We start from the raw sequence: 21,603 nt of genomic DNA on the forward strand, positions 1-21,603 counted from the left end.
AGTGCCTACAAGTCTAATCCAGCCACACTGTACCTTTCAGAACTGCAATGGTCTAAAATGACTATTTTAATTTAGAATCTATTGTTCTCCCCAGGATTAAAGTATGTTTGAAGCATTAGTCTCTCCCTTAGTTTTGGCTGAAACCTTCCCTTTCCCCCTCATTTTGTTCCTGATCTGATCTTGTTTTTAAATCAATAGCAATTTTCTTGCATTTCTGTCTAGAGGATCTCACATTCTGAGACACACTTCAGCCTTTCAGCCCTTTATGTAATTCTTTATTGACATATGTTGGACATATAGTATCTTACAGTACAAAAAGAAGAGAATTCCTCCTTTATTTCCTGAAGTTGTTATAGACTTTTCTTGAATTTCAATTTTCTGAAATTTTAGATAGGTCGGTCTGCAAGTTTTTATTCCTTAGGGGTCTGGGATCAAAATTGCAGCAGCCGTCCCATAGTAGAGACAAAGATGACTGACAGTACTCTGTATGTTCTGGAACGACGAGCTCAGAACGAGAGCCCGTTTCCTGGAAATTCACTTGTGCCTCAAAGCTTTTAGGAAGCCCGACTCTAAGAAATAAAGCCATCCTCCAGGAGCCTATCCCAACGCATGTGTGTAAGGGTTGTGAGTTGGAGGAGATCCTTCTTTCTTCCAAGGGATCATGCTGTGTATGTGTGGGACACCAGTGCCCTGGGGGTGGGTAGGGGTGGGACCTGCCTGTCTTGTAAGTCCCCAAGGGAGAGAAGGGGAAGACAGAGGTCTAGCCCTTGGCCAAGGGCTGTTTCTAGGGAAGCTTCGTGAGGAGTGTGGCTCGTGAGCTGGCTGTTGAGTAGACCCAGGAGAGAAGAGGGGATCTGGAAAATCCCCAGGGAGGAAAAAAAATAGAGAACACAGGCCTGTGTGGGAAATAGGGGGAGCTGATATAATCCACAGTAAGAACACAGGCCTCAATTCAAACAATTCCGGGCCAGTCTCCAGTGTTGCCAGGCCACTTGCTGTTGATTGCTCTGGAGGACAGAAGACTTCACTCTCAGGGTTCTCCTGGGATTAAAAGTAATAATGGCATCAAAAATAAGATGGTTGATGGATGGATAGATTAACAGATAATCTGATAAAGTGAATATAGCAAAATATCAAGAATTAAAATAATCCAGATGGTAAGGATATGAGTGATCATTGTATAATTCTTTCAATTCTTTTGTATGCTTACAAATTTTCATAATACAATTTGGGGAGGAAAAAAATCATTGAGATAATGGAAAGCATTTAGCCTGTAGTAAGGGCTTATAAGTGATAGCTACACTAAAAAGTGATAATCATGATAATCAGCTGGGTTTCTGTGACACCACTCATGTACAGTGGGAGGCTGAACCCATGGGAAAAACAGTTCCTGGTTCTGGAATCTTCCCTCTAGGTAAACCCCACCCGGAGTCACAGGCCGGGAAGGTATCTTGGTGGTCTCCCTGGCTTGAGAGCAGAATGTATCAGTCCATTGAATGGGATCGCCACTCCCCGAGGGCCCCGGCTCTCTGCATCCCCGCCAGCCCTTGCTGTGGCCCCATCCACACTGTGCATGACTCACTCGGGTTTCCGGATTCCAGCCACAGGCCTTGCCAGGGCCAGAACCCCAGGCTGTCCTGACAGGCCTGCCCCCTGGGGCTTGGCTGCCTTGCCTGGGATCTGACTACTTCCTTTTCTGTGTTGGGACCCAGAATGGGTAATGAATGGAGAAGAAAATTCCAGGTATGTCCAAAAGCTCCAGGTGCTTTATATTAACAGGTTTATTGCTGTAATCAAGTCTGTTCTTCTTAAAATCCACTTCACCTGGTCTGCGTCATTGGTCTTCTCTTAAATATCAGCTTAACATTTCTTCCAAAGGAAGGAATTTTAGAAACAGCTTTTTAAGCATGATGGAAATTTGTTGACATCCTACTGATTTTGTAGATTAATTGGAGAGGAAATAAGAATGTGACATTGTCTGCCTGTCCAGGAATATAGTCTGTTCCTCCAGTGATTGTGTTTTCATTTATATTTTTCAGGGAAGGTTTCTAGTATTTGTAGACGAGTCCTCTACTTTTCTTATTGGGCTTTTTCAAAATACCTCATGGTTTTATTGTTGTCCTGCTCTGCTATTATGCATGGGAATCTTTTATTATTATTATTGTAAAATATAGCATACGAACAAAAAAAGTGCATTGAAAACTGTGTAAACAGTTTGTTTGGGTTTCTAAAGCTGCCAAAATGCAATATACCAGAAATGGGTTGGCTTTTATAATGGGGTTTTATTAGCTTACAAATTTGCAATTCTAAAGTTGTGAAAATGTCCAACTCAAGGCATCAACGGGCTGATGCCTGGACTCTGAAAACAGGCTGCCAGCATCTAGGACGACTCTGTCACAGGGGAAGGCACATGCCCGGCGTCTGCTGGTCCTTCTCTCCTGGGTTCCATTGCTTTCAGCTTCTGGCTTCAGTCACTCCTCTCTGAGCTTCTGTGGGTCCTCTCTTAGCTTCTCTGGGGCTTTTCTCTTAACTTCTCTGGTTCTTCTGTCTATGAGCATCTCTTAACTTCATCTCTCAGCTTCTCGGTGGCTTCTCTGAGCTCTATGGGCTTTTTCTGTGTCCTTTATCCTCTTGTAAAAGACTTCAGTAAGGGATTAAGACCCATCTTGGGTGGGTTGGGTCACATCTCAATTGAAATAACCTAATCAAAAGGTCCCAGCTACAGGAATGGATTAAAAGAACATGGCCTTTTCTTAGGTACATAATAGCTTCAAACTAGCAAACAGTTTGAAGCCATGAATAAATCACTAAAATGAATAGTCATGAATCCATCGCCCAGGACAAGAACTAGCATATCACTATACCCCAGAGGTCCTCTCCCTTCCTCCACCCTCTGTGACAGGGGTCACCTCTGTGCTGAATCACCCTTGTATATACTGCCAATGAAAAAGGGACTTGGATTTGCCTGTAAATGTCTGCAAATGCCTTGACAAAGATATATCAAGCAATGTTACAAAAAGATAGAGGAGGGGTAATACAAGTAGCAGGCAGATGACAATTCAAAGTGGGAAGGTGGACACAAGACCTACAATATTTATATTTATAAAAAGGACAAACCACCAAAATAGAGAGTAGTTGTATTAGCTTTGAAACATACTTATGTTTATGAAGATGTGTGGATTTAAATGTGCAGGAAGGAGGCTAGAAGGGCCTCGGTTTTGCTCAGGCTCAGTGCAATCTGGGGGAAGAGTCAGGCTCTGGCACCCCATGTTGGGATACATGGATGTGAGCTGACTGCCCCTGTCTGCTCTGCACAGGCCTCATCTTCCTAACCAGAAGATCCCTCATGGCAGACAGCACTGTGAGTGGATCCTGGGGCCGGGATGCTTTTACCAGCTGTGGGGCTCGGTCTACCCCGTGTGAACCAAGACACGGTGATCACCCTGACTTCTGATATTCCTTGCGGACCACACTCCGGTACAGACAGGGTGGGCCCTGCTCCACAGGGGGCTTGCAAGTGCATCCTGGCTCCCGAGGGACCCCATGGACCACATGAGGTTTTCATGGAATCTCACGAGTCAAGGCTCTGTTCACGAGTCCCCTCAGGAAGCACGAGCCACCTTCCCTGAAACATCGGTGTGGAGTGGGCGCTTCTTGACAGTGCTGGTTCCCACCTAACAGCCAGCCCCTAAGTCTTTTTCCATTTCTCAGCAGGCACCTCCAGATACCTTCATTCATTTAAAAATTAAAGGGCAACTCTCTCTCTCTCTCTAGCTAAGCCACTTCACTGCCCTCCCCCCCATGTGGGACCTGACTCCCAGGGGTGTAAATCTCCCTGGCAATGCAGGATATAACTCCTGGGGATGAATCTGGACCTGGCATCATGGGATTGAGAACATCTTCTTGTCCAAAAGGGGGATGCAAAATGAAACAAAATAAAGCTTTAGTGGCTGAGAGATTCTAAATGGAGTCGAGAGGTCACTCTGGTGGGCATTCTTCTGCACTATATAGATAACGCTTTTTAAGTTTTAGTGTATTGGAATAGCTAGAAGTAAATACCTGAAACTATCAAACTGCAACCCAGTAGCTTTGACTCTTGAAGACGATTGTGTAACAATGTAGCTTACAAGGGGTGACAGTGTGATTGTGAAAGCCTTGTGGATCGCACTCCCTTTTTCCAGTGTATGGATAGATGAGTAGAAAAATGGGGACAAAAACTAAATAAAAAATAGGGTGAGATGGGGTGGGTGATTGGGTGTTCTTTTTTACTTTAATTTTTATTCTTTTATTTTTTCTAGTATAAGGAAAATGTTCAAAAAATCATTTGGGGTGATAAATACACAACTACATGGTGGTACTATGAGCAGTTGATTGTACACCATGGATGATTGTATAGTATGTGAATATATCTCAATAAAACTGAATTTAAAATATTTAAAAAATGGAAAAAAAATGAGACTATGTTCTCGGAGCCCTAAGATCAAGGGAAAGGCCAAATGGATGGGGCTACCCTCCAAAACTCTTGCCTTTGACTTTGACTGGAGCACCCCCCCCCCCCTTTTATCTATTGTTAAAAAAATAAAACCTTAAGGACTTTCTAAAAAAAAAAATTAAAGGGCAAGATCCTGTGTTGGGGGGTGAGATTCTCCACCAAGACCATTTCAATTTCCTATTGAATGTTTTAAATCATTTTTAAACTTATAAGGTTAATATTTAAATTTTTAAAATACAGAAATAATTCTTAAATTGAAATTGAAATTTTAACTTCTTGATTTGAAGGAAATGTGAACATTCTTTTTTATTCTCTGTGTCAGTTTCAGAGTGTGGTTTCCCACCTTCTGCTGTGGAAACGATGGAGCATTTCCAGCAGGGCCGAGGCCGCGGTGACTCCCATGCCTGACTGCCACAGTCTCCAGCAAATTGCGGAGGCTGGAAAGTAAGTTCCTGTGTGCATGGGGTCCCCAGTGGCAGGGCCGCAGTGTACAGCATTGCTGACAACAGAGCTCATAGGGGTTCTGGGAGCAGATTCCCCAGAAATCACTAAGGCAGGGGATGAGGTGCTATCTATCCCTGAAGTACCTTTAGAAAGAATTCTGAAATGCATTTCTTAAGGCATTAGAATTTATTTAGAATCATAAACATTTTTCTTAAAAAGAACCTTACCATAGTGGTGCCCAGCATGTGATTTGATTTACACTTGGGCAGAATTTACTAAGGTAACTCCCCTTTACTATCTGTTGATAGATTTCGGAAGTACTATACAAGCATCCTAAAAAGAGAGATGGTTCCATCATCTTAAAACACTAATTGTTTCCATTTTTAATGTTTCTTCTTAGTTCTCGTCCAGAAAGATGCAATGTAAATCTAGTCAATTTTGGAGCATAGTGATCCTTTGGGATTATGACTTTTTGAACAAACATTTCATGTACTTTTTTGCCCTACTTTGTATTTCAAAAAACTTCAAATCTACAGGAACATTGAACCAATAATACAGGGAACATCCATATTTTCTTCACCCAGATTTACAATTGTTTACTTATGTAGGCACATACGCACACGGACTATAAATGTGTGTTCAATTTTTTTTCTCAGTCAGTTAAATGTAAATTGCAGACATCGTGTCAAACTTTGGCATTTATCTGTTAAGCACATAAGCTGCCTTCTACAAAATCATAATACCATTATCACCAATAACAGTGATAAAATAATATTATTCAATATAAAGTACACATTCAACTATCTGTGGTTGTCACCAAACTATACTTCATAGCTGGTGTTCCCTTATCTAGCGTTCAATTAAGAATCATGCATTTTAATTTGGTCATGTCCCTTTAAATCTAAACTGAAACCCTGCTTTAGTTTCTATCTTGAATGATGTTCACATTTTTGAAGAATTTAAACCATTAGTTTCACAGGGAGACCCACGGACTGGATTTGCCTGATTGTTTCCAGGTAAACATTTTGCGTAATCCACATCAGTGGGCACAGGGCAGGTCTCCGTGACCTGTTACAGGTAACCGTGAAAGGTTTGTTCACTGAGGTGGTTTCTGCCGGAGCTCTCCTTTCTAAAGTCACTTTTTTTATCCTTTGCAATTGGTAAGTAATCTACAGGGTTAACTTTGAGACCAGGCGAACATCTCTTCCCCCGCTAATTTTCACCCAGAGGTCTTAGCATCCCTTGAGAATTGCATTGGGATTTTTAACTTCTCAGGACATCAGACTTTCTTTCCTGTTCGTAGTCCTTCATTTTTCACATTTTTCATGGTTGAGAGAAATTAGACAAGGGTCAAGAGAAGGAGGAAATGGTCAGGAGGCTGCTCGGAATTAGATCACCTGGGGGGGGGGGGTTGTAGGTAGCAGCTTAGCTCTGGCTTCCATTAAGGGAATGACCTTGAACAAATACTTCACCTCGCAAACCTTCAATTTCTTATCACTAAAATTAGGATGCTAAGAGGATCTATTGTTTGAGGCATCCATCTCAGGAGGGAGCCCACAGATCTGTCTGTTCTCAGTAAATGTGAGCTGTTAGTTACTATTGGAGGTAGGGAGGACCCCTACTGGATGCTCTTTTACTCCTAAAATCTTTCAGAAGCAATAGAAGCTGAATAAGACCTCTGGCAAAAAAATGCAAATAAACCTGAATGACCTAGCAGAGGTTCCCCAAGGTGCCTGCAGTGAGGAGGTTACATAGAGAAGCAAAATCTCTGGACAGGAGGCGCTCATTACTGAATGAGCTTACTGATGAAGTGCCTGCTGCTTGGGTGGTTATTTTTAACCCTCTCCAGCACCCTTAACTCCTTCCCATCCTTATCAGTTTTTCAGTTTTGCCTTTCAGTCATTAGATAAGCAATCAGGCTTTTGATTTGAAGATTATTAGATTTCTTTCTGTTTAGAGCCAGTCCCCATGGCTTTTTTTTTTTTTTAAGCTGTATTGCCAGGGAATCTTCCTTGAGATCATTTCAAAAAATCTACCAGGAAAAGAGCTTGTGAAAATGCATTTTAGTTCCGAATCTACTTAGGGACCTGGATTAGATTGAGTCTTCAAAGAGGCGATTGCCCTTGGAGAACATTTTTAGCCAGAGTGTTTTAGAAACCCTTCCTCTGAAAGCTTTACTTGCCTCATTTTCTTCCCGACAACTCTGAAAAGTCAAAGAGAACTGGTGTACACACAAAAAAATGATCTTTAGCCACGTGCATTTGGCACATCTTCTGGCCTGCTTCGCATCGGGTGGGATGGCGTGGGTGACACCTGTTCTACTTTCTAGGGTGACTTCCACCCAGCCGGCTGAGGTTAGACAGGAGCCGAGGCAGCGCCCCCGGACCTGGAGGTGACCCCGAGCCTCTGCACCGGCTCCATCCAGCCCATCGCCCCCTTGGAGGCTCACACCTCCCTCCTTTTTAGCAGCTTCCATTCCAGGACATCCTCTACCTTGTCTCCTTGTGTGGCTTATGGGAAGGGGCTGTGCCTTTTCCTTTTCCTAGAGCTACACAATAGTTGAGGGAATGAGTGCAATGCAGTTAAATATCAAAGCTCTCGTTCTGCATTAATGTCATGCTGGACAGGGCATGTTTAATTTTGCAAACTTTGCAAAATGTGGGCCTGCAGCTCTTTGTGGCTCTGGGGGCAGAGACTGGCATTTGGGTTTGGGTGGACGAGGCCCAGGATCAGGCGCTCGCTCACCATTTTCCAGTAGGAAGGCGCTGGGCACCACCAGCAGCCTCGCGGGGTCGGGGGCCCTGCGCTCCCATGGGGTTGACGGCCCTGGCAGGGAGGACCCCCAGCACAGCTGGGGTGGCCCGTGTCTGTGCCCGGCATGTGTGTCAGGTGACGGGGCGGCGCGTGTACCCCTCTGCCTTGCACTTGCTCTCCCATCATGGGGACACTGAAGGGTTCCAGGCACACGGGGGTCCCCAGGTCACTGCGGACTTGGGAAACAAGGAGCTGCTGCAGAGGGCGCTGAGGGCTGCGAGGGCACGCGGGTATGTCCATCAGGGTGCCAAAATGGTTTAAAATTTAAAAAAAAAAAGTTAAATACTCTCTTCCTCCTTAAGCAGGTGGAGAAAGAGAAGTGAGGGTTCAGTTTGGCTCCACTGCAGCCAGCTCGCCTTCCCCGGGGGTGCTCTCAGCTCCCTTGTCTGAAGATGGAGCTGAGAGCACCCTCCACCTCCCTACACCTCCCACACACGCCCTCCCCCACATCCCAGCCTGCTGGGCATGAGCTGGAGTGGTTTCTACCCAGGGCCTGGCAAGTCCATTCCTGGCTGTGCCAAGTCTTGGATGTAAGGGTAAGTGCATTGGGTGGCTTGGAGCTACGTATCCCAGAAAAACACGTTCTTAAACTTAATCCATTCCTGTGGATGTGAACCTGCTGAAAATAGGAACTTTTGATGAGATTATTCCAGTTAAGGTGTGACCCAGCTGACACTCGAATCTGATTACTGAAGGCCTTCATGACGAAGAAGCAGCCAGAAGCTGAATGGCGACAGAACCACGGGAGAGAAGAGAGAGGCCAGGAGAGGCTGCCACGTGCATGACCACGTGACAGGAAAGCCAAGGGCCAAGGCTCTCTGGCAGCTGGCCCCAGAGTGCCAAAGTCTTCTGGAGAAAGCATCTCCTTGATGACGGTCCGTTGGCCTCAGAACTAATACATTCCTGTTGTTTAAGCCAACCCAATGCATGGCATTTGTTTTAGCAGCCAGGAAACTAAATGAGCATGTGCGGTGAGTGGATCCCCTCTTGTTGCGTCAGTTTCTCTTCTCTGGTGGATGGTGATAAGAGTCAAGTCCACCACACAGGGCTCTGGTGAGCAGGGAGGGAGGTAACATGTGAGAAGGTTTCGGGGCCTTGGCACCTGGTAAGAACTCTCCAGAGCTTGCTGATGACCCTGGTTATCCCAGTCTTGAGGGCTTGGGATGGTTTCCAGCTCACAGTGGAAGCTCAATAAGTCTCAGCTCCCTTCCCTCTGCCTTCCAGCTCCACCTGGCTCCACGGTAATTGTGAACATGAAGCTCTTCTCTTGAGCTACTCTTGAGACTGGTCTACAGTGGGCTTTCCCACTGCCTTCCATGGTTTTCTTGTTTCACAATGCCCAGAATGAAGTGCCCTTCATGCCGGAAGAACCCCGTGTTGCAGCTTCTGCCCTGAGGAATGAGACTCAGGACCTGGGGTCCTGACCTCACTTTCTTCATTGGGTGAAATGACTGTTTAGCACCTAGTTCTACCTGTGCTCCTCGCATGCCAACTCCCTCCTTCCCCTGATCTCGTGCATTCTCGTGGTCCTTCCCTCCTGACCAGAGACTGCTCCCCTGGGGTGCAGGGGAGCTCCCGGCAAAGGACTGCAGAAGCCAGCTGGCTGTACACGCGGGCCCGTGTGCCAACGCCCGGCTCCAAGGTCAAGGCTACACGTGGCCTTGTGCACTCCAGACGGTGATCTTGGAAACCTGTGTCCCCACCTGCACACCTAAGGGGACAGCTAACACATCATAAATTTAAATAGAGGCAAAGACGTCATTTCAAGCCTGTGGTAAATGATTTCCAGGGTTCTCCAGAGAAACAGAACCAACAGGATATATATTTATATCCTGGGGAATTGGCTGATGCGATTGTGAGGCTGGCAAGTCCAAGAGCCATAGAGCAGGTTGGCAGGCTGGAAATTCTAGCAAGGGTGATATTGCAATTTCGAGTCCAAAAAGGCTCAAGGGGAGTGGATATTATAGTTTCAAAGCAGAATTTCTTCTTCTTCTCCTCCTCCTCCTCCTCCTACTCCTTCTCTTCCTTGTTTTCTCCTCCTCCTCCTCTCCCTGCCTTTCTTCTGGAACCCTCAGTTCTTTGCTCTTAGGGCCTCCTCTTTTACTTATCAGGGACCATCTCTTTTACTTAAAGTCAACTGCTTGTAGATGCTAATCCCATCTACACAATGCCTCCATGTCAACATCTAGGTCAGTGTTTGACTATACAACTGGACACCGTAACCTAGCCAAGTTGACACATAAAATCAGCCACTGCAGTGACATTTAAAAGTAACAGTTAACGTCAATTTTTTCAAAAATAGTCACAGTAGAATATGAACACTCACTCTCATCCATTCAAAATACATGACCAGGGTGTATGAAATTTTACATAATTTTGTTTCTCTTTGAATGTGTATTTCCATTCCATACCCCCACACACACACAGGATTTTACCCTACTTTTCTGCTTAAAAGTCATTTATTCATCATCCTATCATATTTCTTTGTATATATGTGGATATAGACACACATTTGCATATATACATCCATATGACAAAAAATTACTTATGGATCAAATTATCATTACTGTCCATGGTTTATTACTCATGCACATTTGATCAAAACAGCTTATCTCTATAAAGACATAAAAGGTAAAATGTAACAAAAAAGGGTCTTTGGATGGAAGACAAAGGGCCTTGGAGCAGTCTTGCTGTGAGGACTCACTGGCTTGTCCCTTCATTTTGTGCCTGGGGTTTTCCCCTTCCTGGCAAGTGCAGGAGGTGGAAAATAAGAACCTGCAGGACAGGCAGCTGGATTTTAGCAAAGGTCATATATGCAATTTGGGGATTTGAAAACTGGTTGCTTAAAATCTAGCCATGCTCATGTCTTCTTGAGTCTGTATCTCAGGGCACTGGGGGACAGTTTGATAACCTCAGCCCAGGCTCACCCTGCTGCCAAGGCTGGGGGTGCTGAGGTCACCCTGACCCCCTTCAGCTCCACTTGGAACCCTGGGATTGCTCAGAGGGCAAAGCAGCCTTTGTTTCTTTGGAGGCTTCCAAGACCCTGTGTGGACTGACAGACTCCCAGAGAGGTTCAGAGATGGCACTTTGTTTTGGCTCTCTTGACGTTCTATAACAAGTCACATGCCAGACCTGGCTTTCCTGGAGCACATGTCCCTTTCTGTTGGTGGCACTATGGATGCACCTTGAGTCTGTGTATGACTTTCTTCCCAGCCATGGAAAACGGGCACAGTCCCCAGTGAAACTAAGTCAATATAAAATCCTAAAAGACCTGCTTCCTCGGCTGCAGTTTCTGAAGCATCTGGGTTATGAGGGAACCTGCTAAACACACAGACATTGCACCACCACAGATGTGTGCATGTGTGTCGACCAGTTACCAAGAGGCCCAGAAACCAGTTTCTGTTAGGATCACTGATCAGCACTTTGCTGAATTCCTTCTGTAGATTGTCGGTGTTTGTAGAGGATGAAGAAGCTCAATTCTCAGAGAAATCCATTTGTTAGTTTCTCCCTCCTTCCTTCCCCAATTCTTAACTTTATTAATCTTGCTTTTGTGATTCCTTTTCCATTTGGGTTCCCCTTTTCTAGCATCAAGGAATGTATCCTTGACTATTGATTATCTCATTTACTTAACTCATTAATTAATGACGAAATGAGAAGGAAGACCAACAGTCTGCTTTCAAGGAAGCAGGGATTTAGAAAGTCAATTAGGAAAGAAGTACAGAAATAAGACGCCCAGTTAGGGAAACTTTCTATGCAGCAATAAAACAGTGCTATATTTGTGATTAATTATTCTACTGGGCAGTGAAAATCATAAGTTATCAATTTCTGCAGGTTAACCTCTAGCCGTATGGGCTATAAAGCCTCAACCTTTTCATCAGTTGTGAATTGTTAGAAAAATATTTGTGGAGTTTCCTAAGTGTTTCAGAATAAGATCAATTGGGTTTATTAGAAAGGGTTCTAGCAGGGTATCAAAAAAAAAAAATCAAACAATCATCATTTTTCTGTTTTTCAAGTTTGAGATGAATTATTTTTTAACAGCTAAGAAAAAAACAAGGTGGCCAACAAATTTTTAATGATGCTGGAGCACCATCTCAAGGTGCTGCTTTTCAGCTTGCACAATGGACTGGAGCACGTGTGTAGAAGCTGTAAGAGCATCAGTGGTGGGCAGCTACTGAAATGGCTCCCAATCATCTCGTCCTCCTGGAATTCATGTCCTTGTATAATGCTGTCCCCCTGTGTGTGGGACAGGCCTAGTGACTCACTCTTACAAACAGAATATGGCCAAAGTGTTGGGTTCTCTCTTCTGAAGTCAGGTTGCCAAAGAATGTGACTTCCCCCTTGCTCACACTCTCTCTGACCCTCCTCATGTTTTGAGTTGACCTGTGGAGAGGCCTACCTGGCAAGGAACTCAGATCCTTAGTCCAACAACGCTTAAAACACTGGATCCTGCCAACAGTCATGCAAGTGGGTTCCAACCCATTGTGCCTTCAGATGAGACCCAGCACTTCCATTGCCGCCTGTGAGAGACCCTGAGCTGGCTAACTCAGCGAAGCCACACCCCAATACCTGGCCCACAGAACTATAAGATAATAAATGTGTACTGCTTTAGGTCATGAAATGTGGGGGTAATTCCTTTTGCAGCAATAACTAATACAGCATCCATGGATTTTACAGTATTGATGTGCTTGGATATGGGCTTCTCAACAGAGCTGTCATGCAGCTTTTTCTCTGCTTTTCCCATCTTCCTTCTCCCTCCTTCTCTCTCTCCCCCATTCTTAACTTTATTAATCTTCTTTTCTTGACTCTTGTTCTGCTTGGATTCGCCTTTTTTAACGTGTGAGATTGCAACTTTGGCCGCTGATTAGAGAGACTGGAACTCAGGGGCAGCTTGGTGGTGGAGTCAGTGTGCAGTTCAGAAAAAAGGACTCCATCCTTGCCAATAACAAAATAAGTTTCTTCGTTGAAGGCAATTGCTTCAAACTTGCTGTGAGCATTTCCTTCTGGTCTGCAATGCTTCTTATTTGGGTTTGAGCCAGTGCTTAGTGTTTGAGTGAAACTGGCTTCACTGTTCTTCCCTCAGGGGAGAATGGACATATATGTTTTCTGCTTGAAATGCAGTTTCTTTCTTGACTCAAACAGCTAATCCTATAAATTTGAACTTCATATTCATCCATTTCAGTCCAGGAACAATCTTTTAAAAATTATAAGTTCTTTGGATATGATGTAAAAATGACCTAAAGCAGATCTTTAGAATGGAAACCCAGAGGGTTTTATCAGGTGTCCAAGGTTATGAGTTTAAAAATATATTTGGAAATATGTAATAACAACAATAATAATCACAGCTAACTTGTGTTTTAGTACTTGCTATGTGTAAGGCACCGTGCTAAAGCCTTTATCTGCCTTATCAAATGTAATCCACAACGATGTAAAACAGGAACTGCTGTCCTCATTTCAAGGTGAGAGAATGAGAATCGGAGACTAGAAATAAATTGTCCCAGTTTTGTTTGTTTGCCTGTGTGGATTTGTATTTTAAGATAAGTGTTTCTAGTGACTAAAGAAAGAACCCGGGGCAACAAAAGAAGAAAGCATTTAGTAGATTAGCCCATAAGGTCATAAAGTTGCCCAGGAATTATAGAAAGCTGGGTGGCTTTCTATATAATCCACCCATCTCAATGTCATCTACTTAAAATGTTCAAATCATCCAGGATGATGGATGTCTATGGATGTCCTTTTCCTTTTTATTTATCTGTTTGTTTATGTAGATAAAGTGGCTTTGTTCTATTTAGCGAGACAGGCATTGAGATAGAACTCTGAATTTTACCAGTCACTAACATGTAAATATCCAGTTAATATGGGATATGGGGCTATTAAGAGGCCCAAAAGCTGAAATTCTCCTATGCTTATGAAATTTAAATATACTTTTTTTTTTTAATTCTGATTCAGATTCTTCCTGGTGTAAGGAAAATATTCAAAAAATAGATTGGGGTGATAAATATACTTTTTAATGGAAAAGAGCTATCATGTCTACTCTTTCAGTTCTACTTCCCACACGTATGCTATAAATTCCAGCTGTGTATGTGTAACTCATTGGAACTTCTACCAGGATGTCTCTCGGATATTTTTCCCCACCTCTTCCCTCGACAAACACACACACAGACACCCACACACTTATGCAAGCACACACAAACATCCACACACTCATACACACACTGACACACCCAAACATAAACACATGCCCATGCACACTCATGCTGACACAGGAGCTCACACACACACTCACAAGCACTTAAGCACAAACAGACCCACAATCATGCACATACACACACTCACAAATGCAGACTTATGCCCACATGGTCTATAATCCATTTAGTTATTTTATATATATAGTATGAAAGGTAGGTTGAAGGGATTGTTTTGTTTTGGTTCATTTGTTGCATATGGGTGTCCAGTTTTTCCAGGATCATTTGTTGCAAAGTCTGTCCTTTCCTCATTAAATTGCCTTTGCATCTTTGTCAAAAATAAGTTGTCCATCTTCTTTTCCACTAATCTGTGTGTCTGTTCTTTCACCAATACTGTCTTGACTACAGTAGGTTTAAAATACATCTTAAAATTGGGTGGTATGAGTCCTCCAACTCTGTTCTTTTCCAAATTGTTTTGGCTGGTCTACTTCCTTTATTTTTCTGTATAAATTTTAAAATCAGCTGGTCTGAGTCTGCAAAGAATCCTGCTGGAATTTTTATTTAAATTGCATCAAATCCATAGATCAGTTTGGGGAGACTTGACCTCTTAACTGTATTGAATCTTCCAATCCATGAAAACAATATACTTCTCCATTTTTTTTTAAAATCTCTTCTGCCTGCATTTTGTAAACTTACTTCAGTTTTACAGTTTCAGGAGTGTGATTGCTCTGTTGCTCTCCTCATCTATACACAACCATTCCCTCTAATTCTCTGGCTGTGTCGCCGCTGTCCATCTTCCTGCCCCCACAGCACAACCCCCTCCCTCTTTGCTTACAAAGTTCCCAGGGCTATTGCATTTTGGGGATGAGCTCTCACTTCCTCAGCCTCTCTCTTTCTCTCCTCCACCCAGGCTCGCTTGGGTGCCCTGCCCTGTGCTTCTCCACCGCCTTGTCCTCATGGCTGTAATCATCACCTGATGTCACTGCTTCTTTAATTTGTTTTCTTAGGCCCCCAGATTGGATGCTCTTAAAAGGTAATGGCCATGCCTGATTCGGGGCTGTATCCGTGTCCATAGCACAGAGCAAGGGCTCAGTTAACAACAATTGGTTAGAGGAATGAAGGAGATGGAAAAGGAGGGGGGGGGGGACAGTAAACTACAAAGTAACATTTATTGGAGCCCAACTCTGTGTCAAGCACTAGGACAGGGTAGAGAGAGAGAGACAGGTAGACAGATGGACAGACGGATATAGAAAGATGATAGGTAGGTAGGTAGATAGATAGATAGACATATGAGTTGAGTTAGAGATAAAGAGATAGAAAAAGAAGATGATATAAAAAGATACAGATACAAGATAGATGACAGAGAAGTAGTGTTCCAGTTTGCTAATGCTCCCTTTTTGCAAAATACCAGAAATGGATGCTTTTATAAAGGGGGTTTATTTGGTTACACAGTTACAGTCTTAAGGCCATAAAGTGTCCAAGGTAACACATCAGCAATCAGGTACCTTCACTGGAGGATGGCCAATGGAGTCCAGAAAACCTCTGTTAGCTGGGAAGGCACGTGGCTGGCGTCTGCTCCAAAGTTCTGGTTTCAAAATGGCTTTCTCCTAGGATGTTCCTCTCCAGGCTTCAGCTTCTCTCCAAAATGTCACTCTCAGTTGCTCTTGGGGCGTTTGTCCTCTCTTAGCTTCTCCAGAGCAAAAGTCTGCTTTCAAAGGCCATCTCCAAACTATTTCTGTAAACTGCAGTTCCTCAGTCAGCTCCTGTGCATTCTTCAAAGTGTCCCTCTTGGCTGTAGCAAAGCTCGCTCCCTCTGTCTGAACTTACATAGAGCTCCAATAAACTAATCAAGGCCCATGCTGAATGGGTGGGGCCACACCTCCATGGAAATTATCCAGTGAAAGATTGTGCCCACAGTTGAGTGATCACATCTCCATGGAAACATCCAATCAAAAGTCTCCAACCCAATCAACACCAATAGTTTCCTGCCCCCAGAAGACTGCATCAAAGATAATGGCGTTTTGGGGGACATAATACATCCAAACCAGCACAAGTAGATAGGTAGGTTTCTAGATAGATAGACAGACAGATACAAGGTAGATAGACAAATAGATATAAGATTTATAGAGAAAGATAAATATTATTTTTATTCAAGCTTATTTAAGCTTAACAACATCGTAAGAAAGATGTGGTATCTCCCCATATAGATGAGGAAATAAATTAAAAGGAGTTTAGTGACTTCACAAAGATGGTACTTGAAAAGAACAGCAGAGCCAAAATTCAAAATCGTCTCTACCATACTCCAAAATGTGGCCTGTTTACATTGTCTTCTGTCTGCAGCCTCCATCCTGTGCCCAACCAAAATGAAGCGAGCTGCCCTCTTTTTCATACTTCTGTACTTTAGTACTGGTCCTGCTATTGATTGCTTATCTTATTTAATAGCTCCTGTAGAACATGATGCATATAAATATGGTTTATTATATGAACACAAGGGCAGAGGGTTGAGAAGGCAGTGGAGGAAAAGTGAAGTCCCCTGCTCCACTCTTCTCACCACCACCCTCGTGGGAGGGGATTGTGGCTGCATAGGGTGCCATTTTGCTACACAAGAGAATTATCCTCAACTTCTTTTTCCTTGTAGTGACTATTAATTATGCTGCAATGCATGAATATTACCACAAGAACTTGTTATATAGACATCCATAGTATAGTTCGTGTATTGGTTATGCCATACTTGATCTGTCGAAAATTTTTTTCTGATATTTATAGCCCTACTTCAAGGAACAAAGCCCCTCATCCATGCTTCTTTGGGCACATAAACAAGGGTGCCTCTAGGGAGGGTACTAAGAGGCAGAATTGTATCTTTATAGGGTATGCACATTTAAAGAAAATACTAGATGCTGAAAAATTACCCTAAGTGACCTCACCATGAGCAGTGTCCTAGTTTGCTAATGCTGCCGGAATGCAAGACACCAGAGATGGATTGGCTTTTATAAAAGGGGGTTTATTTGGTTACAAAGTTACACTCTTAAGGCCATAAAGCATCCAAGGTAAGTCATCAACAGTCAATTGCTGGAAGATGGCCAATGGTGTCTGGAAAACCTCTGTTAGCTGGGAAGGCACGTGGCTGGCATCTGCTCCAAAGTTCTGGTTTCAAAATGGCTTTCTCCCAGGACATTCCTCTCTAGGCTGCAGTTCCTCAAAAATGTCACTCTTAGTTGCACTTGGGATATTTGTCCTCTCTTAGCTTCTCCGGAGCAAGAGTCTGCTTTCAACGGCTGTCTTCAAACTGTCTCTCATCTGCAACTCCTGTGCTTTCTTCAAAGTGTCCCTCTTGGCTGTAGCTCCTCTTCAAAACATCACTCACAGCTGCACTGAGTTCCCTCTGCCTGTCAGCTTATTTATATAGTTCCACTGATCAAGGCCCACCCTGAATGGGTGGAGCCATGCCTCCATGGAAATATCTGATCAGAGTTATCACCTACAGTTGGATGGGGCACATTCCATGGAAACACTCAAAGAATTCCAGTCTAATCAGCACTAAAATGTCTGCCCCACAAGATTGCATCAAAGATAATGGTATTTGGGGGACATAATACATTCAAACTGGCACAAGCAGTATAAAAGAACTACCAATTCTCCTCATCAGTAGTTGATGTTATCTAACATAATGTTTTGTTTTCCAATCTGATGGACATAGTTAATGGTAGTTTATTTTGTATTGTCCTGATTATTATTAAGAGTGTTTGTCTTTTTCATATGTTGATTGGTCATTTGGGTTCCAGTAAGTCGCATGTTAATATAATTTGCCCATTTTGGGGGGGGGGGGGGGGGCGGAGCAGTGGCATCTTAAAAAATGTAGTTTTTTCATCCACTTAAGTTTTCTTTCTAGCCTTCATTGTTTCCTGCAAAAAAAAAAAAAAAAAAAAAAAAAGAAAGAAAGAAAGAAAGAAAGAAAGAAAGAAAGAAAGAAAAAGAAAAAGAAAAAAAAGGTGGGCAGTATCTCTCTTTTTTGTTCCATTATTTCTTGTTATTTTAGAGAATTTTTTGGCATTGACTATTATGAAATGGATTTTTTGCTGTTATTACAGTTTTTATTTGGCTGTTGGTGTGAAGGAAAAGTATTCATTTTTGCTTATTGATCTTGTTCCAGCCATTTAAAATTTTCTCATTTGTTCTAATATTTAGTCACGGGCTTGTTCTGATCATTAATGGAAATGCTTCTAGCATTTTCATTATTAGGTGTGATATTTCCTAATAATAATAATAAGTTAGAGATCAATACCCTCTAATAAATAAAGGAAGGTTCCTTTTATTCTCGTTTGTTTCAAGTTGGTAGCATAACTTTCTGCATCTTTAGAGACAATCATATAGTTTCTCTCCTTTAAATTACTGTATTGGCATTAGAATCATATTTGGCTATTAGTAGCAGAGAGCAGATACATTCGGGGATTGAAGGAGGATATTCATTTCTCTCTCATGTGAGAAAAGGCTTCCGTGAGACATTTTAGGGATGGTAATGCAGCTGAGAAAAATCTCAGGAACTCCACTCCTTTACTCTTCCTGACCCCAAGTGGTCACTCCAAGAGCAGGACTCTTCTTTATTTTTTATACAGTTTAGATTCCTTTAAGTTTTACATCTGTGTTTATAAATGACATTCACCTAATATTTTCTTTTTTGCATTGCTCTTTTTTCTAAGATTTGGATAAAAATTATGCTACCTTCATGTATCAGTTAGGAATAAGTTCAGCTACAAATAACTGAACATTTGCCTTAATTGTCTTGAAAGAAGAGGGAGTTTATACGAGAAAGATAGCAAGAAGTCCAGAGATGGGCAGATTGGTGCAAATGCCAGTGGTTCCATCAGGGATGGGCTGCCTTTCTATTCCACCAGTTTTGCTTGTTGGATTCTGTTGTCTGGTTTTCTGTCTACTCAAGATGGTGGGTGCACTTCCAGAGAATATTTCCTTGCTTAAAGCAGAAAGAAGAGGGAAGGCAAAGTGGGAAAGGACTGTTCCAGTTAAGCCTGTCCTTTTCTAACAGGTAAGCAAAACCTTTTCCATCAATCTGACCCTGTTGACTTCTGTTTCCATCACATAGACATGAACCACCCAAGGTGGCCACAGTCAGATTAGGGGTCACAGATCACGGGGAATGAGATGACCAGTGACTGGCTGGAGATGCAGCGTGTGCCATCGCTTTCCCTGAAATCCAGGGTTCTTCCCTGCTACCTGAATAAGCTAAGATTCTACCCACAGTAGGCAAATGGGTGTAGGGTGGGTTGCACTTTAGAAAATGAGTGGGTACCTCAATATCTTTCTAGGTTCTTGATACCTTTTTCGCTCTATTATCAGATTTTCGTGTTTCTTTTTTTTTTTTTTTTTTTGCTTTCCTAAAGCACAAATCATCCATGTCGGTTTTTTCATCAGAAACTCCTACCAGCTGCATAATACAGCTCATTATAGTGGAACTAATGGGGCCTGGCCCCGACTCTCACCCGCAGCTTTCATTTCCACCAGCTCCCACTCCTGGACATGTGGGTCTGTCTGCTGTGTTCATCAGCCTGAAAGGTCCTCCTTTTAGCCTTCCTAAATCTTCCTCAAAATGTCATCGTACATTCTGCCTTCTTCGTTCTGCCGGGCAGACTAGCCCTTTCTAATATCCTAATGGATTTGTATATACATGATGTTAGAGTGTTTACTCACTCCCATCTGCGTTGATAGGGCTGTTTTCATGTTCACATGTCAGAGTCGACTAGGGACTTGAGTTCGGTGGTCTCATTTGCATTTTGTTCATACACTCAGCAAAGATTTATTTAGCATCAGGCATACGCCAGCTTGCGGTGATACTAAGACAAATAAACTATGAACCCTGCCCTCAAGGGCAGTCCCCACAGACTAGACAAAAGTAGGGGTGGTGGCCCAGGGCTTCCATGCGATGCTAGAAGAGATTCTCCCCTCCTGTCACGATGACAGCAGAGCAAGCCCCAAGGGAGGCTGTGAAAAGAGCTGGGCCCAGCAGGGAAGCCATCTTGTCCCAGAAGAATTGCTGAATAAAATGATTGAAATCAATAATAGAAGCATAAAACTGAGGAGTGAGTTATTTGGATCTCTTTAAGCCCTCATTGATAGCACACTGATCTGGTGCAGACCTGTATTTTTTATCAGTGTAACACCTAGATCTGGGAGCCTGGAAAATAAAAGCTTATGGGATAATCCCTCTGCCACTCAGGTTCCCCAAAGGGTGGTCACTCCAGGGTGTGTGCATGTCACGTATTTGCAGGGTTGTGTTTGTCCTCTCCAAGTCAGAAAAACTGCTGCCATGTTTCATGGCCTTAAAAGGTTCACTTCCATGCTCAAGTCTTAGCTTCAAAATTAGTGATGATTATTCCTTGTAGATTCTTAAAGAATTGTCTAGTCTTTCTGGAAGTTCAAGGCAGGGAGTGTCATGAAAGGAGGAGCAGTCAGCAACTATTTTGGGACCATGAGCCCTGACTGGGATGAAATGCATATACCTGCTCTCTTTTTTTTTTTAATTGTATTTTTTTTTTTACCATTTTTTAATTGAAATATATTCACATACCATGCAATTATCCAAAGTGTAAAACAGTTGTTCACAGTATTATCATATAGTTGTGCATCTGTAACCACAATCAATATTTGAACATTTTCATTACTCCAAAAAATAAAAATAAGAATAAAAATAAAGGTAAAAAGAACACCGAAAACATCCCCTACCCTTCCTCCCCTGTATTATTCATTTACTTTTTGTCCCCATTTTTCTACTCATTTGTCCATACACTGGGTAAACGGAGTGTGAGCCACAAGCTTTTCGCAATCACACAGTCACACCATATAAGCTGTATAGTTATACAGTCACCTTCAAGAATCAAGGCTACTGGGTTGCAGTTCAACAGTTTCAGGTATTTCCTTCTAGCTATTCCAATATACCAAAAACTAAAAAGGGATATCTATATAACATAAGAATTACCTCCAGAATGACCTTTCGACTCCATTTGAAATCTCTCAACCACTGAAACTTTATTTGGTTTCATTTCTCTTCCTCCTTTTGGTCCACAAGGCTTTCTCAGGGTCCAGGTTCATCCCCGGGAGTCACGTTTCACATTGCCAGAGAGATTTACACCCCTGGGAGTCATGTCCCATGCACCATTTTAAGAACCCTTGAATAATTAGGTTTTCCATTGGTCAATAAATCATTTCAGTAATGCAAGAGAAAACCTCAGCAGAGTTTATACTTGCTAATAAATGCTTTTCACATTTTAGAGAGTATAAATTTTAGGAGAGACTTTCCTCTCATCGTTCCACACTGAGAGAAAATCATTAAAATCATTAAAAGGTGTGATTGAAGCACAAGCCAAGGCACTGTATTGCTTCTGATCATGCATCTATGCACACAATGTGTTTCAGAGGCCTATGGAAGGTGTTGATGATCCCTGTAAAGGGATCATGTCATGTGGTAGAAAAATGGTTAGGTCTTGGATCAAAGCACGTCTGCAAGGGAATTGTAATTCTGCCCAGGGTTCTCTGAGCTTCAGAAAAATGGAACAAAGCTGCTTGCCTTGTGGAGCTATTGGGTGGATGCAGTCAACTCACCCAAAAACAGTCAGTGTTCTCGTGGGCACTTGCAAAGTGGTATGTGTTTTCTTCATTTAGACA

General features: G+C 42.8%; 1 protein-coding gene across 9 annotated transcripts in view; it reads left to right on the forward strand.

Moving 5' to 3' along the window:
- The window catches only part of OTUD7A (OTU deubiquitinase 7A), a 441,745-nt gene that overhangs the window by 194,244 nt on the left and 225,898 nt on the right, over positions 1–21,603 (forward strand). For 8 of the 9 annotated variants that reach the window (XM_037832844.1, XM_037832852.1, XM_037832850.1 and 5 more), the window contains one exon: positions 4,815–4,936. The gene's annotated coding sequence lies outside the window, so the exon portion shown is untranslated. Of the gene's footprint in view, positions 1–4,814; positions 4,937–18,215; positions 18,971–21,603 lie in introns of those variants that run through there. The other variant, XM_037832853.1, reaches the window with a different exon arrangement.

This window comes from Choloepus didactylus, chromosome 4 (genome assembly GCF_015220235.1).
Source record: "Choloepus didactylus isolate mChoDid1 chromosome 4, mChoDid1.pri, whole genome shotgun sequence".
Classification (NCBI taxonomy): Eukaryota; Metazoa; Chordata; class Mammalia; order Pilosa; family Megalonychidae; genus Choloepus; species Choloepus didactylus.